Source organism: Ochotona princeps, chromosome 5 (genome assembly GCF_030435755.1).
Source record: "Ochotona princeps isolate mOchPri1 chromosome 5, mOchPri1.hap1, whole genome shotgun sequence".
Classification (NCBI taxonomy): domain Eukaryota; kingdom Metazoa; phylum Chordata; class Mammalia; order Lagomorpha; family Ochotonidae; genus Ochotona; species Ochotona princeps.
The window spans coordinates 4,453,607-4,467,759 of NC_080836.1; the positions used below are offsets into that span (position 1 = coordinate 4,453,607).

Consider the following 14,153-nt stretch of genomic DNA (forward strand, 5'->3'; position numbering starts at 1 on the left):
GACCGAGAAGGAAGCAATGGAAGTATCCAGTCAACCATGTACAAATGTAGAAAGTTCGAGTGTCCTCAATTAGCCTTGTTCAGTGACTAGCCCCTGAGACAAGCAGGAAGAAAGTGGCTGTTAGTGACCTACCAATACAAAGTTCTGATGAAGAAGAAGACCCTCCTGCCAAAAGGAAATGCACTTTTATGTTAGAAAAGCAAAGCAGCCCACCAAGGGGGTGCTGAGGGACCAGCCACCTGTGAGAGTGCCCCGGTGACCCTGGTTCGTGCTGCTGCCTTTCCGCCTTCATCAACAGACTGCTGGTCACCACTTGCTAGTGTCAAGCCTGGCATCAGACTTGCCAGGGTTGGACTTTCTTTCCCTTATTGTAGTTGATCCCAGTACTGTCCTCGTGTGTTTTTGGACAGTCGCCTCACCCCTAACAGCAAGCACTACGTCTGTCGCACCACCAGTTCCCGTGGTGGCCATGTTAGTTCACCCAGTGGCAGGAGCGGGACAGGTCCGAACCGGCAGTGGACATCACAGCCCTGATGTCATCTCATTGGTCTTGATTCTGGGAATCATTCATCAGAACTGCCCTTTCTTGGATCTGTGGTCCGTGGAAGCTATTTTCTTTTTGGCAATTATTTTGGTATTTATTGAAATGTTGCATGGATTCTCTCGCTTTCTGAGAGACGAACACACATGACAGCAGCAAGAACCAAATGACATTCAAGGATTTTTCTTACGTGTGCTGTACTCAACTCTGAGCCTCAGATATATTCAGCCATAACTGTGTCCTCTGGAGTGGTGCATTTTAATTTTCATGCATTGCTGGGTGGATTCCACAAGTGAGTTTCAATTTTTTTTGTTGTTAAACAGCAATAAAAATTTAATAAATATTAAAAAACTTTTTCTTGCTAGCAGGTTTCAGAGGAACTTTCAGGCATGATGCTCCTCTGTAAATATTGCAGTGACTAGTCCAAGATGCCAGGACGTTCTTCAAGGAAACACACAGTGTGGGCCACACAAGGAAGTGGGCGGAAGCTGGTGAGCCAGTTCCGGTTTGATTAGGAGGAGCGCCTGTGCTCAGCCCCTGGGCCCGGCTGGCAGGTACAGCTGGTTGCTGAAGGCGGCTGAGGGGCAGGGGGCAGCAGAAGAAGGCCTGTGGCTGAGATGCCAAGTTCAAGTTGCAGGCTGGCCTGCAGGCCCAGACGTGCCCCTTAGCCTGCGCATGAGGCCTGCGGTTGTAGCTGATGATGCCAGTCTAGGCCCTTGGTCCAGGTGGAAACGGAGCTGCCGGGTTCAGCAAGAAGCTGTGTAGAACAGAATGTGCCCTGGAAGCCCAGGGAACAGGGAGTGGAGGGGCAGGCAAGGGGCAGAAAGGCAGTGCTCACGTGCTCTGTGGCCACAGCATGTCCTGGTGAGTCACCTCTTCTCTGAAGCGGCTGCTTTCCTGTCACCTGCTCACTGCAACCTCTTTCAGCTGCCCGGGCTGCTTCCTTTCAGACTTGGACTGGGTCTGACCGCAGGCCTTGTGGGCTGGGTAAGGCACAGTCGGTGCCTTGCGGGCTGTGTGGGGCTGGAAGCAGTTTTGCCCCAGGCAGGGCCCCTGAGCAAGTGGGTTTTTGCTGCTCCTTGGTGCCCAAGTCTCTTCTTGGAGAAGGCCCTTGGCTCCTGGGTACTTTTCTTCCCTGGCTGCCAGGGAAACTTGAGAGCAGGTGCAGTATCCCCCGAGAGGTGAAGTGAGCGCCTTGCCTGGGCGGGCATTGGAAGGAGCCTCATTGTTTTACAGGAGGCCTTGAAACTCTATGGAGTGAAGTCTCTCCAGGGAATCTGCCCAGAGGAGGTGACAGCAGTCAAGAAGGCCAGCATGCTAGAGCTGGGGCCGCTCAGGGCAGTGGGGTCCACTCGGGTGGGAGAAGATCTTGGCTCAGGGCATGACAGAGGGCGGCAGCAGCAAGTGCAGAGAGCACCAGAGGACGGAATGTGGGAGAGCCAGGAGGGGGTGGCTGTGGGCCTGGGCTCCTGCCAGACCTCTCCTGTACCCGCTGGGTAACAGGACACCCGCTCCTCGTGTGCCTCCTTCCTGCCTGTCTTGGCAGCTCCTGCTGTAGTCTGAAGGCATTGCAAATTGTTCGAAGACGTTCCGGGACCAAACCATGTTCCTGGCCCATGGCCTAGCCCACCCCTTTTGGGCTTGGCATCAGCTTCATGGTCCCTGGAAGACAGCTGCCAGGGTTGGAGTCAGAAAATAAACCCAGGCTCTCTACTGTGGGACACACAGGGGTCCCAGGCCTCATCCTAACCCCTGCACCGAAAGCTCATTCCAGGCAAGAGGTTTTTAGCTCTTGTCTTTCTTCCCAGTGTCTGCCTTTGCAGCTAGCATTTGGAAGGCGCTTGTCTACAGGCACTGCTGCCCGGCTGGCTCAAGGCAGGGTGCATGTGTAGAGCTGCAGTGCTCCTGGGATGATGACATGGAGGTTGCAGGTGCCTTGAAGACAAATGACTTGGCTGCCTGTGATGGACAGCTGGACAGCTGACCAAGCCTCACTCACAGGGCGGACAAAAGTCCTTGCCTCCGAACAATGTGAAGGTTAAATGAGCTGACAGAGATCCTTGTTGTTGGGGACCCCACACAGGAGCCCCATCACACACTGCTGTTGGGGACCCCAGACAGGAGCCCCATCACACACTGCTGTTGGGGACCCCCAGACAGGAGCCCCATCACACACTGCTGTGGCGGCCCCCCCAGACAGGAGCCCCATCACACACTGCTGTTGGGGACCCCAGACAGGAGCCCCATCACACAGCCACAGAGCAGAGGGCTAAGGGAAGTGAGCCTCCCTCACCTGAGCCTCAGGCTGGCTAGCAGTGATCTGGGCCCTGTCCATGGTGAGGCTTCCTTGCATCCACCCCACCTCCCCCACTGGCAGGCACCGGGAGCCTGTGTAGCTGCATTTGCCTGCCCCGTTGGACTCTCCCTGCCTCCCGCTTCCCTCCTGGTCCAGCTTAGACATCACCTCCGCCAGGGAGTCTTCAGCACTGTTAAATGACCAGCCTCACTGAAGCCTGCAGGATTTGAGGAGATGGAGGTCCCAGGAGAAGTGCCTCACCTGGGCATGAGTTGCAGGAGTGGCTCCAAGGCTGGTCCCCTTCAAGTGTGGCCTGTGCGGTCCTGGGGACCATCAGCCCTGGGGGACCTGGACACACACTGGCAAATGCTGAGTGCGAGGCCACCGGGCACCTGTCCAGGGACCCAGGCACTCAGATCCTGCCCCAAGGTGGGACGCTCGAAGGGCTTGAGCTGCCCTGGGGACCTGGGACTTCCGGGGCTGAGGGTGCCCTGCAGTGGCTCTGTGGGTGATGAGGGCAGGGTGACAGTTTGCTAGCAGGGATGGAGGGGGCAGCTTTACAAATCCCCTGCTCCCAGGGTGACACTGGGTCTCATTCTGGCTCAGGCTTCTTTCCTTGCGACTCCCTGACTGCTGTGGTTCCAGCCTACCTTCTGTGCTTGGTGTAACACCTCACCAGCAGGTTCTTCTCACCAGTGAACAGAGAATGGGAGGAAAGCAAGCAAGGAGCCTATCCCAAGCCACGCCTACAGGGGCTCACGCTGGGCTGTCAATCAGAGGCACAGTGGCCCTGAGCCTCAGGCACCTAGGGTGGGGTCTCCCCGAGCCCTCACAGCTCAGGCTGCCTTTCTGACAACACCCTGTGGTGGCAACAGTGTGGGGACAGACACCTGGGAGCAGGGCAGCCTTGGCTCAACCTCTGTCCTGGCAGGTACTAGAGACAACACCAGCTAACCTGTGCAGGTGACAACCAGGTGTTGTACCTGGGATCTGCCCAGGGCACACACATCCCATGGCAGAGAACTGTGGGAGTGAGATTCCAAGGAGTGAGGCTGGTGGCATGGCCAATGGTGCTTGAGCAAGGTGGTGGTGGGGGAGAACTCTGAGGGAAGAGAGGGAGAAAGGAGTTTGGAGGAAGGCAGTCATTCTGGAAGTCTTCCTGGAAGAAGTGGACCTGGTATGTGGGAAGGGCAGGACAGATGCACACACACACACAGCGTGGGGGCACTGTAGGCTGAGAGAGCCAACTGGCAACCAGACCAGAAGAGCCCTGGGAGCCCTGAGCCCAGCTCTGAGAGCACTCCAGGGCAGAGCAGTAAAACCTCCCTGGGCATGGAGGAGAGACTCCCAGTGTCTGGGAGGTGAGCTGCTGGCTCAGATGCAGTGTCAAGGGAGCGATCAGAGAGGAGCAGAACGGCCCCTGACAAGCACACGGAAGCTCCCAGGGACCCTGGCTGATGCTGCAAGTTACCTCTTGTCTGATGGGGTGGGCACTGCTGGTGGGCACTGCTGGTGGGTTACCCAGCCTCTGTGAATGGCTGTGTCTCCTTGCTTCCCTGGAGGCCCAAATGTGAGGTCATGCAGTTGTTCATTCTCCGTTACACCTGGTGTTGGAGGCCAGGACTTAGGCAAGTCCTCAGGGAAGGACGAGTCTTCCTGAGAAGGACTACGGTCTCTTTCTTTTTTTTGTCTTCCTTTTGGCTGGGATTTCAGTCTAGGCAGGGCAGCAGCCATGTTGTCATCAGGAGTCAGCACGCAAGAAGTGCCAGCCCTTGTCATCGAGGGCTTTTTGTCTTTGAGCTCTCTCCTGTGGGCAAAAGTGAAGTCTGAGATCAGATATGACCTTTGCCTGGATCAGGTCCAGGTCAGGGTCAGGAGCCAGAGCAATGTGAGAGCCAACTGGACCTAGAGGGTCAGTCCCAAGGCCTGGAGTCATGGAGGAAAGGAGCTGAAGCTGAGGAGGAACAGTTTCAAAGGGCAGCCCTGGGAGAGCTTCTCTGATGCTCCATGACTGGCCCCTCTCTTATCTGCACCCCGCCAACCAGCTTTGCCTGCTCAGCCTCTCCCTCCTGCACCTGCTTTGCCTCCTCATAGAGGAACACACGGCTCTCCTGAGTTACTCTCAATGTGTCTTGTCTGTGTGGGAACCTGCAGTAGTTTCTTGGAGGCAGAGCCCTGGCCTTGCATTTCCTGGGCTTTCTTCCTCATTTGGGCACCTGGCAGGCTTACACTTATTGTGGGTTGCTTGTGAAGTTGATGGCCCAAGGGCAACTTTCTCCCTGAAAGTGGAGCTGATAATTTTCAGATTCTGTTGATCTTGGAGGATGTAAGGCTATTTAGGACCTGTTTGCTACTTGTAGGTGTCAGTGCTTCATCCATCCACCCACCCATCCATCCATCCACCCACCCATCCATCCATCCGTTCATCCATCCAACCATCCATCCATCCATCCATCCATCCATCCATCCATCCATCCACCCAACCATCCATCCATCCGTTCATCCATCCAACCATCCATCCATCCATCCACCCATCCATCCATCCATCCATCCACCCATCCATCCATCCTTCCATGCATCCATCCAACCATCCATCCATCCATCCATCCTTCCATGCATCCATCCATCCATTCACTCATTCATCTCTTTATCCATCTATCCACTCCTTTATTCATCTGCCCAACCATCTCTTCCTCCATCACTTCACTCATTTATTCAACTTTCTAGCTATCTCTTCATCCATTCATCTCTTAATCCATCACTCAATTCATTCATGTATTCATCTTCCTATTCATATCTTAATCCATCCATTTGGCCATTCAGTCACCCATCCACCTATCTACCCAACCATCTACCCACCCATCCACTCATTAATCTATCTATCCAGCTGCTTGCTTATATCCAATCATCCATCACCACCCCACTCATTCATTTATTCATCTTTCCACTTGTGTCTTAATCAGTCCGTTTGGCCATCCAGTCATCCATCCATCCATCCCACCATGCATCCATCGCACAGGCATTTTCTGAGAATTGCTGAATTCTGACATTGTGGAGCCCACAGGATATGGAGGTAACATGCATGGCTGTCTTCAAATAATTTGGGCAATAGGTGATACCAGAACAGTGGGCAGATAGTGGTGCCAAAAGACAGAGTCAGCTCAAGTTCAAGGAACCCAGAATAAGGTAGCTGGCATGGTCTGGAGGCCTCTTTATCTGGTAAGGTGTCTGAAGGATGAGTTCTGAGTCTTGAGCAATGAATCTATCAGAAAGAGAAAACCACGCCAAGGAACAGAGCGCGAATGTGGCATAGCTTCTGTGGAACTGGATGGGATGGATATGGAGAGACAAGATGGCATGGGAGACAAGGTCCTAAAAGCTGGGGAGCCACAAAAGGAATTTGAACCAAGCATCACCCATCTCCCAAATACTTGTAGAGGGTGGGCTAGCTTGGGCTTTGGTGTTCTGGTGCAGCAACAGCAGCAAACCATTGAAGCCAAGACAATCACACTGACTTCAAAGTCCCATAGGATGTATGACTTCAAAGTGCCAGGCCATGAGGAGGAGAATGGGTAGGCTGCCTGGGAGCCGTACGTGTGGGCTGGCACAGCTTGTGGCTGACTCAGGGACTTACATGGGTCAACCTGACGCTCTGGCCAGGGGCCTGGTGTGTGACAGCCTGGCCAGGCCAGCCATGCCTCCTCTGCGGTCGGCCTGCCACCCTCCCCTAGCTCCTAACACTGCCTGGGACTCCAGATGAGTGAGATACTATGGGGATCCTGCATGAGGGAGGTACCCACAGCCTGTGGTGCGCAGGGCTCAGTGCTGGCCAGTGACCCCGGGTCATGCAGCAGAAGTGCTGGCGCTGTAGGCTGAGGTGGCGCCTGTGGCATCCAGAAGTGCCTCCAGGTCATGGCCAGTTGGTGCAGGTGGATGGGCTGAGGCAGCCCAGGGTCATCAAAGGCTGGGAGGGATTTGGGGTGTCTGAGAAACACACAGGCTACTCCTCTCACCTGAGAAGAAGGAACAAGTTGTACGTGCCTGATCTCAGCCCAGAAACCCAAAGCTTGTTGATCTTGAGTGCCTGCTGGCATCTTGGCCCCGATTCCGGGTTCTTTATCCAGGGCAGGTGTTATCTACCTGCAGATGCCAACTGTTGACTGGTAGAGGAGACAGGCAGGGCGGGTGCCCTGTTAGATTCTGGGCACATGTGGTTCCCTCTCCATCACAGCCAGCCCGGAGGCAGTGCCTCCTAAGGGACAGCTGAGGACTTCCAGCACCGGCCCTTCTTCGTTCAACCTCAGCTGGTGGTTGCTTCGGGACCATGGGTCTGGGTCTTGTGCAGGGTGCCACACAGACATCCTTTCCTTGAATCTTGGGGGCAGTTATGGCAGGATTCAGCCTCGTTTTCAGGGGAAAGGATTGAGTCAGGTATGCAGAGCGTAAGGAGGTGGGGCTGTGAGGCGCACAAACCCTGGGCCCTCACAGCTCACCTGAAAGGCACTGCTTCCCTGCAGAGCCTTTTTAGGGGAAGAAGGACCCAGGCTGATGGAGCAGGGTCAGGGACAAGAGCTGAGGCTGGTGTGCTCCTGCGGACAGGCCCGGGTCCTGCTCTGGGAAGCCACACCAGCTCATCTTAGCGAGTGGGTGGACTCAGGCTTGCCTGCTGACCTCCGAGTTGAGCAAGCGCTGTCCCCGGCGGGGTGTGCTCCATGGACACATGACGCAGCCGCCCCATGGAGACCACTGCAGCAGGAAGCAGGTGCGTTCAGCCCCTGTCTCACAGCAGAAGGCCCCGGGCCTGGACAGGCTGCAGAAGGCCAGCCCTCGGCAGATGAACCAGGACTTGTTTGAGGTCACTTTCCTCTCAGTGGGGTGACTGGCAGTGAGGGGCAAGTGGCAGCTTGTCTGTGTGCGTGTCAGAGACTCAGAGTGCTCAGTCCGGCATGCAATAGGCCTGCAAGTGGAGTCCAGACACGTCCCCGTCTAGCATGACCCCAGATGTGTGTATGGCTGCATGGACCAGCCTGTCTCCTCCAGCCCCCCATGCCCGGGAGGTCCGAGGCTACAAAACCCAGGCCCCAGCCTTAGCAAGGATGGCATGAAGCCATCATGCCAGCAACCTGCTGGAGTTCAGGACGCAAAGGGCCAAGCTTGTAATCTGGGCTGTTGAGTGGCTCTCAAGCAGGGTCCTCGGCAGCCCAGGGACCCAGGCCAAGCCAGAGGGATGATTAACTGGGCCATGGCATCCAAGTAAACACCACCTAAAACCCAGACCCAGCCACCTCCTGAGCCTGCCAGCTGCACTTGCCAATGTCATCAATACGCATTGTTCTTCCAGACCAACGTTCCCTCTGCGCTGCTGGCCACCGTGTTCCAGGGACAGTGACGTGTGGATGGGCACAGCTCACCGAGATCCGATTCCTGGACTGTTCCAACCAGCACCTCCTTCTGCAGGGTCACGGGGTGGCTACAACTGTCTGACCGGATTGGGGCAGAGAGCTGCTACGAGGCCTCCAGTCCCTGCAAGCTGGTGACCTTGGCCTTGGGTTCCTCGATATTTCAGCAGGGTGATCACAGACTCTTCTCACTCTGTCCCAGAATCAGTGGGAAGTGCTCAGAACAGCATCCTGCAGGGGTTCAGTGCAAACATGGGTTCTCTCGTCATTCTGGGAGGCATCAGCTTAGGACTGGGAGTGCGGGCTGTGCGGCTGACAGGTGCAGTCACACACCTGTCTCCTCTCCCAGCATCAGTTTGCTCATCTGAGCGTGCACTACAGGTGATGTCTGTTGTTGGGTGGGGCGGGCTGCCTGGTGTATTTATCCTCATTCCTCTTTGCTTGGCAAGGTTGGCTCATTATGTGAGTACTAAGGAAGCCGAAGAGGCAGACATCGCTTCACTCTACTCCAGCACGTGTGCCCTCCTAGCCAGGGCCCACGCTGCTGGCGTTTCTGTGATGGCCAGGCAACAGCGGTGGCTCCTGTGCACAGGATGCGGGGCTGGGGCAGTGCTGAGCTGTGCCTTGGGCCACGGGGCCTCCCCTGACTCCTGCCCGGGTCCCCAGCCTCTTCCTGACCTTCCTGTCACTCTGAGCTCCCCGGAATCCCAGGTTATGTTTCTTTATACCCTGTGTGCACAGTTACCCTGCATGACTCCTGCAGTTCCAGGCGAGCCTAAGATGTTCCCTGCTGACTCCCGGCTAGGAGCAGCCATGGCACTCCCAGTGAACCCTTCTCGGACCCTTAGGGCTGTGATTCTCAACACTGCTCCTTGCCCCTTTGGTAGGGAAGCCTAGAGAAGGGAACATCTTCACTGGCCAGAAAAATGCTGGGAAACTCCCTGGAAGAGGTAGTGCTGAAATGGACATTTTAGAAACCAATGTTTTCAGTGGGCGTTTTCAAACACCTGCACAGACAAGGAAGGTAGAAACCAAGTAAGAAAGAGGCCTAGTGGAGAGAGACACCCTAGCTGGAGTTCTGAGTCACGCTGGGTGGGGAGTTGGGGGAGTGGGGGCAGTGGGCAGAGAGGGAGTGGGAGAGTGAACACTCCTGGGGAGCTCAGGTTACCAGAGATGTCGGCTGTTCCTTGTCTTCGGACTGCCACTCCCTGACTTGGGGCAGGAAGAAAGCCTGTGGCCACGGCTGTGAAGTCACTTGCTGTTTTTGGATTGCCCCAGCAGGGTTGGGTAAATCACTTCTTTCAGTTTGACACAGTTGTGCTCAAGAGTGAGGACTTAAGTCTTTCAACGCTGATGGTTCTGGGCCAGGGATGGCTGTTCCAGCCATTTCTAGAGTCTTAGGGTCTGAAGGCACGGAGCAGGAGCCGGGCAGGCAGATCTGAGCGGCGCTGGGAGTGACAACTGCGGTTTTACAGTCAGGGCCCCGGGAAAGTCATTTTCCTCCTCCTGACACATTTATACAACAGAGATCTTACTCTTTGGGTTAATATTCTTTTGATGATTGGTTATGGAAAGTCAGAGAGGCAAGACAAAAGGATGGAGGAGAAAGAGAAAAGGCAGAAAGAGGGAGCTCCCCAAACAGCCCCAATGGTGGGGCTGCACTGGACCAAAGCTGACAGCTGCATGAACGTTTGGTTGGGGCTGCATGAGCAGGGAGCTGGAGATGGGAGCCTGAGCCTGCACTCTGCGGCGGGAGGCGGGGCTCTTAAGCTCTAGTCCAAACGCCCAGTCCATGCTGTAGTTTCATTGTGCTATTTTGAAGAAAATTTATTTATTTTTTTATTTGAAAGAAAGAGTTAGAGAGAGAGAGAGAGAGAGAGAGAGAGAGAGAGAGAGAAAGAGACAGGATATCTTCCATCTCCTGGTTCACTCACCTAAAGGCTGTAATGGCCAGAGCTGGGCCAGGCTGAGAAGAGGAGCCAGCAGCTTCTTCCTCCTCATCTCTCAAGTGGGAGTCAGGACCACAAGGACTTGGGCCATTCTCTGCTGATTTTCTAGGCACATTAACTAGGAGCTGGCTCAGAAGTGGAGCAGCCAGGACTCGAACTGGTCTTCATTTATGATGCAAGTGGCAGCCACAGCACTGACCCCAGGTTGTACGTTCTGACTTTGGCAATGTCCCCACACATTACAGAGAGGTCAAGCTTCCTGAAAGGCAGAGAAGAGAAGGCTCCCTGGAATGTCAGCACAGCAGAAGCTGTCAGCAAGTCGGGTCCCTCCTGCACTACCACAGACCCAGCCTAGGGGCTACAGCTCATGTCCGATGGATTGTCTAGCTACTCGCTCATCCGCTGACTTGTCCCGTTTGTTTACACCTCATTGATGACCTGACATCTTTGTTCTGATCAGGCTCTTGCCCTGAGCCCAGGTCTCCCAACCTAGATGGAGAAGAAAAGGAACAAGCCAGGTCACATTTCGTGAGGGTCTCTCTTCATCTCTGTGTGCTCATCTTTCTCAGGCCAGCTTTCCAGCATTTTGTGAGCAAGGCTATTCAAAAGCCACAGTGTTTCTGAACTTGTACTGCATGTGTGGTAAGATCCCTCATGTCTGCTTGAGCCCAAGAGGGGCTGGAAAGCTGAGTGCATGGGCCGGGACACCTGCTGTCTGGGTGTTCTTGGCCAGTCATTCAAGGTCTGCCTTTCCCCTGCTGTGGGATGAGGATGGGAATGCCTGGTGTTTGTTACATGCTGTTTATTATTGGAGCCTCTGGAAAGTCCACAATGAGTGTAACCCTCGTTTGCCTTGCAGGAGCCCTTTGCTCTCATATCCAGACAGGTTAGTACTTTGGTCACGGCTGTGGGACTGGTTCATGGTCTAATTGGAAATGTACATCCAGCTCATGAGACCTTTTGGCAGTGGGTTAACTTGATTCATACAAAGAAGTCAGCATGGTACCCAGCGCCTAGTCGGTGCTTGGGCTGCGCTGGCGACACTCGGAGGGACTCCTGGCCTCACGATGACTCATGGCTTGGGACAGGTCTGAAGGCTTCTCTTTGGGGAGGCCATCCTGTGCCCTGTCTTGGTTTCCTTCCTGCGTAGTGCCCTGCGTGCCTGGAGTGAGACTGGGGTCTGTGTGTCACAAGTTTGTGTACGTGGTGGAGGAGGTCAGGAGCAGGAGCGGCACAGAAGCTCAGTAGATGAGCACCCGTGTGGCACTACGTACCCTACTCTGTGTGTAAAACACTAGGGCAGGGAAGGCACAGAATTCACTGGACACTCATTCCCTCTTGAAGATCCTTCTCTCCGGGAGGCGACTGGACAGCCCAGCTCCTGGCCACAGGCTCAGCAGTTGCTTGGCCTGTGTCCTGGCCTCCTTCCATGCTGGACTGGTTCAGCAGCAGCTCCGAGGGGCCACGCTCAGCACCTCAGGGGATGGTTGTCTCTTCTCTGATTTCTTCGCACAGGATCACCCTCCAACCGGGGCGAGTTTCTGGCTTACGGTTTTTGGTAGGGGGATCCTTCAGGCTCAGCTTGTCCATCTTTGAGCAGTGGTAGCTAATGTACTGTGCCATCCACATTCTTTTTAATGGCAAGGGCTGTAAGTGTGCTTAAATGAGAAACACCATGAAAGACTCAGAGAGACAGGGGAACAAAAAACAGACATTGTACAGTATGTGAGGGCACCTCAAGAAGATCTTGGCAAAAGCAGAATTAAAAGTTCAGTTTAGGGACTGGCATTGTAAAGCTGCTGCCCTACAGTGCTGGCATCCCATGCGGGCACAGGTCCAAGTCCTGGCTCTTCTACTTTTTTTTTTTTAAGATTTATTTACTTTTTTAATTGCAAAGTCAGATATACAGAGAGAAGGAGAGATGGAGAGGAAGATCTTCCGTCCAATGATTCACTCCCCAAGTGGGTGCAACAGCTGGAGCTGAGCCAATCTGAAGCCAGGAGCCAGGAGCCTCCTCTGTGTCTTCCACACGGGTGCAGGGTCCTAAGGTGTTGGGCCATCCTCAACTGCTTTCCCAGGCTACAAGCAGGGAGCTGGGTGGGAAGCAAGGTCGCTGGGATTAGAACTGGTGCCTATATGGATCTCGGCTTGTTCAAGGTGAGGACTTTGGCCACTAGGCTATTGTGCCAGGCCTGGATCCTCTACTTTCAATCCAATTCCCTGGAAATGTAACTGGGAAAGCAGTGCAGGATGGCCCAAGCCCTTGGGCTTCTGCGTCCATGTGGGAGATCCAGAAGAAACTCAGGCTCCTGGCTTGTGATCTTCTCACTTGAGTCATTGCTGCCATTTGAGGAGTAAGGCAGTAGATGGACAACCTGTCTTGGTGTTTACCCCTCTCTCTGTTATTCTACCTTTCAAATAATAGCTGTTTTCCGAGAAGATTTATTTATATTTTTATTGGAAAGTCAGATATACAGAGAGGAGCAGAGACAGAGAGGAAGATCTTCAGTCCGCTGAGTCACACCCCACATGACCGCAATGGCTGGAGCTGAGTTGATCTGAAGCCAGGAGCCTCCACCAGGTCTCCCGTGCAGGTGCAGGGTCCCAGGGTTTTGGGCTGACCTCGACTACTTTCCCAGGCCACAAGCAGGGGGCTTGTGGGGCCACTGGGACACAAACCAGCGCCTATATGTGATCCTGGCACATGCAAGGCGAGGACTTTAGCCACTAGGCTACCATACCTGGCTCCATATACAATATCTATTTTTAAGTGCAGTTTATTTTTTCTGTAAAAATAATTTGAAATGATATATTTTGTTCCATAAAAAGTTCACATAAAATACATATTATTCAAAACTATTCAGGAATTTCAAAGACTGTGTCCCACCAAAATAAACTGAACTTTAACTTTCATTTCCTTTTTTTTTTTTTCAACTGGAGTCCAGAGGTCTTTTCGTTTCCTTCCACTTGTTATGCCATGAATTCACAGGGAATGGGCTCTGGCAGCTCCGGCCCTTCCCACTGGTGCTGCCGCAGAGGGCTTCTCTGGGAGCAGCGGGCTGGCACTCCAGCTGGACCCAGGGACTTTGGCTTCTTTCTTTTTCTGATGACTTTCCTTCACCCGCTTCAGGCAGCTCTCTCAGCTCTAACAGCGTTCAATGTGCTCAATGCGCACATTCAAACTCTTGGCAAGAATCTTGCCCTTGACTTGTTTGTTTACAAGAATGCCAACAGCATGCTGGGTAACACTGTGGACTCTTCCAGTGTTGCCATGGTAACATTTATGGCCCATTCCCTTGATGTCTACAATGTCACCTTTCTTGCAAACGCGCATGTATATGGCCCAAAGAACAACTCCATGTTTCCTAAAAGGCCTGGAGAACAGGTAACAGGTGTAGTTTCTCTTTCCCTTCGTGTTTGGCATCTTGGCAAATGACTGAAAGATGGAGGCTCCTTAAATTCCAATTTTGCCAAGAACATTTTGAAGTACCCTTGCATTTATGAAAAGAATGTCTGGGAAGGAAAGCCAAAGGCAAGTGCAGAATCAGTCTGAGTTTCCAGAGATGTGCAACCAAGTGTCAGAGGTCTGTGCTGGTCTGCAGCCCCTCCCAGATCCTCCCAGTTCAAGGACTGCTTGGTGACCACACAGGAGCTGAATTCATACTGGGGTGGAGCTGGAAGGAGGCAAGGAGAAGCAAGCCACCACCGTGTCATAAAGGTACCCCAGGAGCTCTACAGAGGAGACCCTGCACCCTCTCCAGTTCCCATACCAACATCTTGCCTGCAGACTCGCTAGATAGTCCAAGCTGGAACCTGCCAGCTAAGTTGCTACTGAACCTCTGACACACAGGGATCGTGCGTTGATAAATGTATTGGCTTGTCCAGGGGTTGGGTCCTGGGTGAAGCCCTCGGGCCACCTGGCGGTACAATCTTGAGTGGGGGGGAATGTGAGGACCTTTAAGGAGCAG

General features: G+C 53.9%; 1 pseudogene; it reads right to left on the reverse strand.

The window, feature by feature from the left end:
• Positions 1-13,155: 13,155 nt before the first annotated feature.
• On the reverse strand, positions 13,156-13,612 carry LOC118757799 (large ribosomal subunit protein eL21-like; annotated as a pseudogene).
• Between the last annotated feature and the right edge of the window lie 541 nt (positions 13,613-14,153).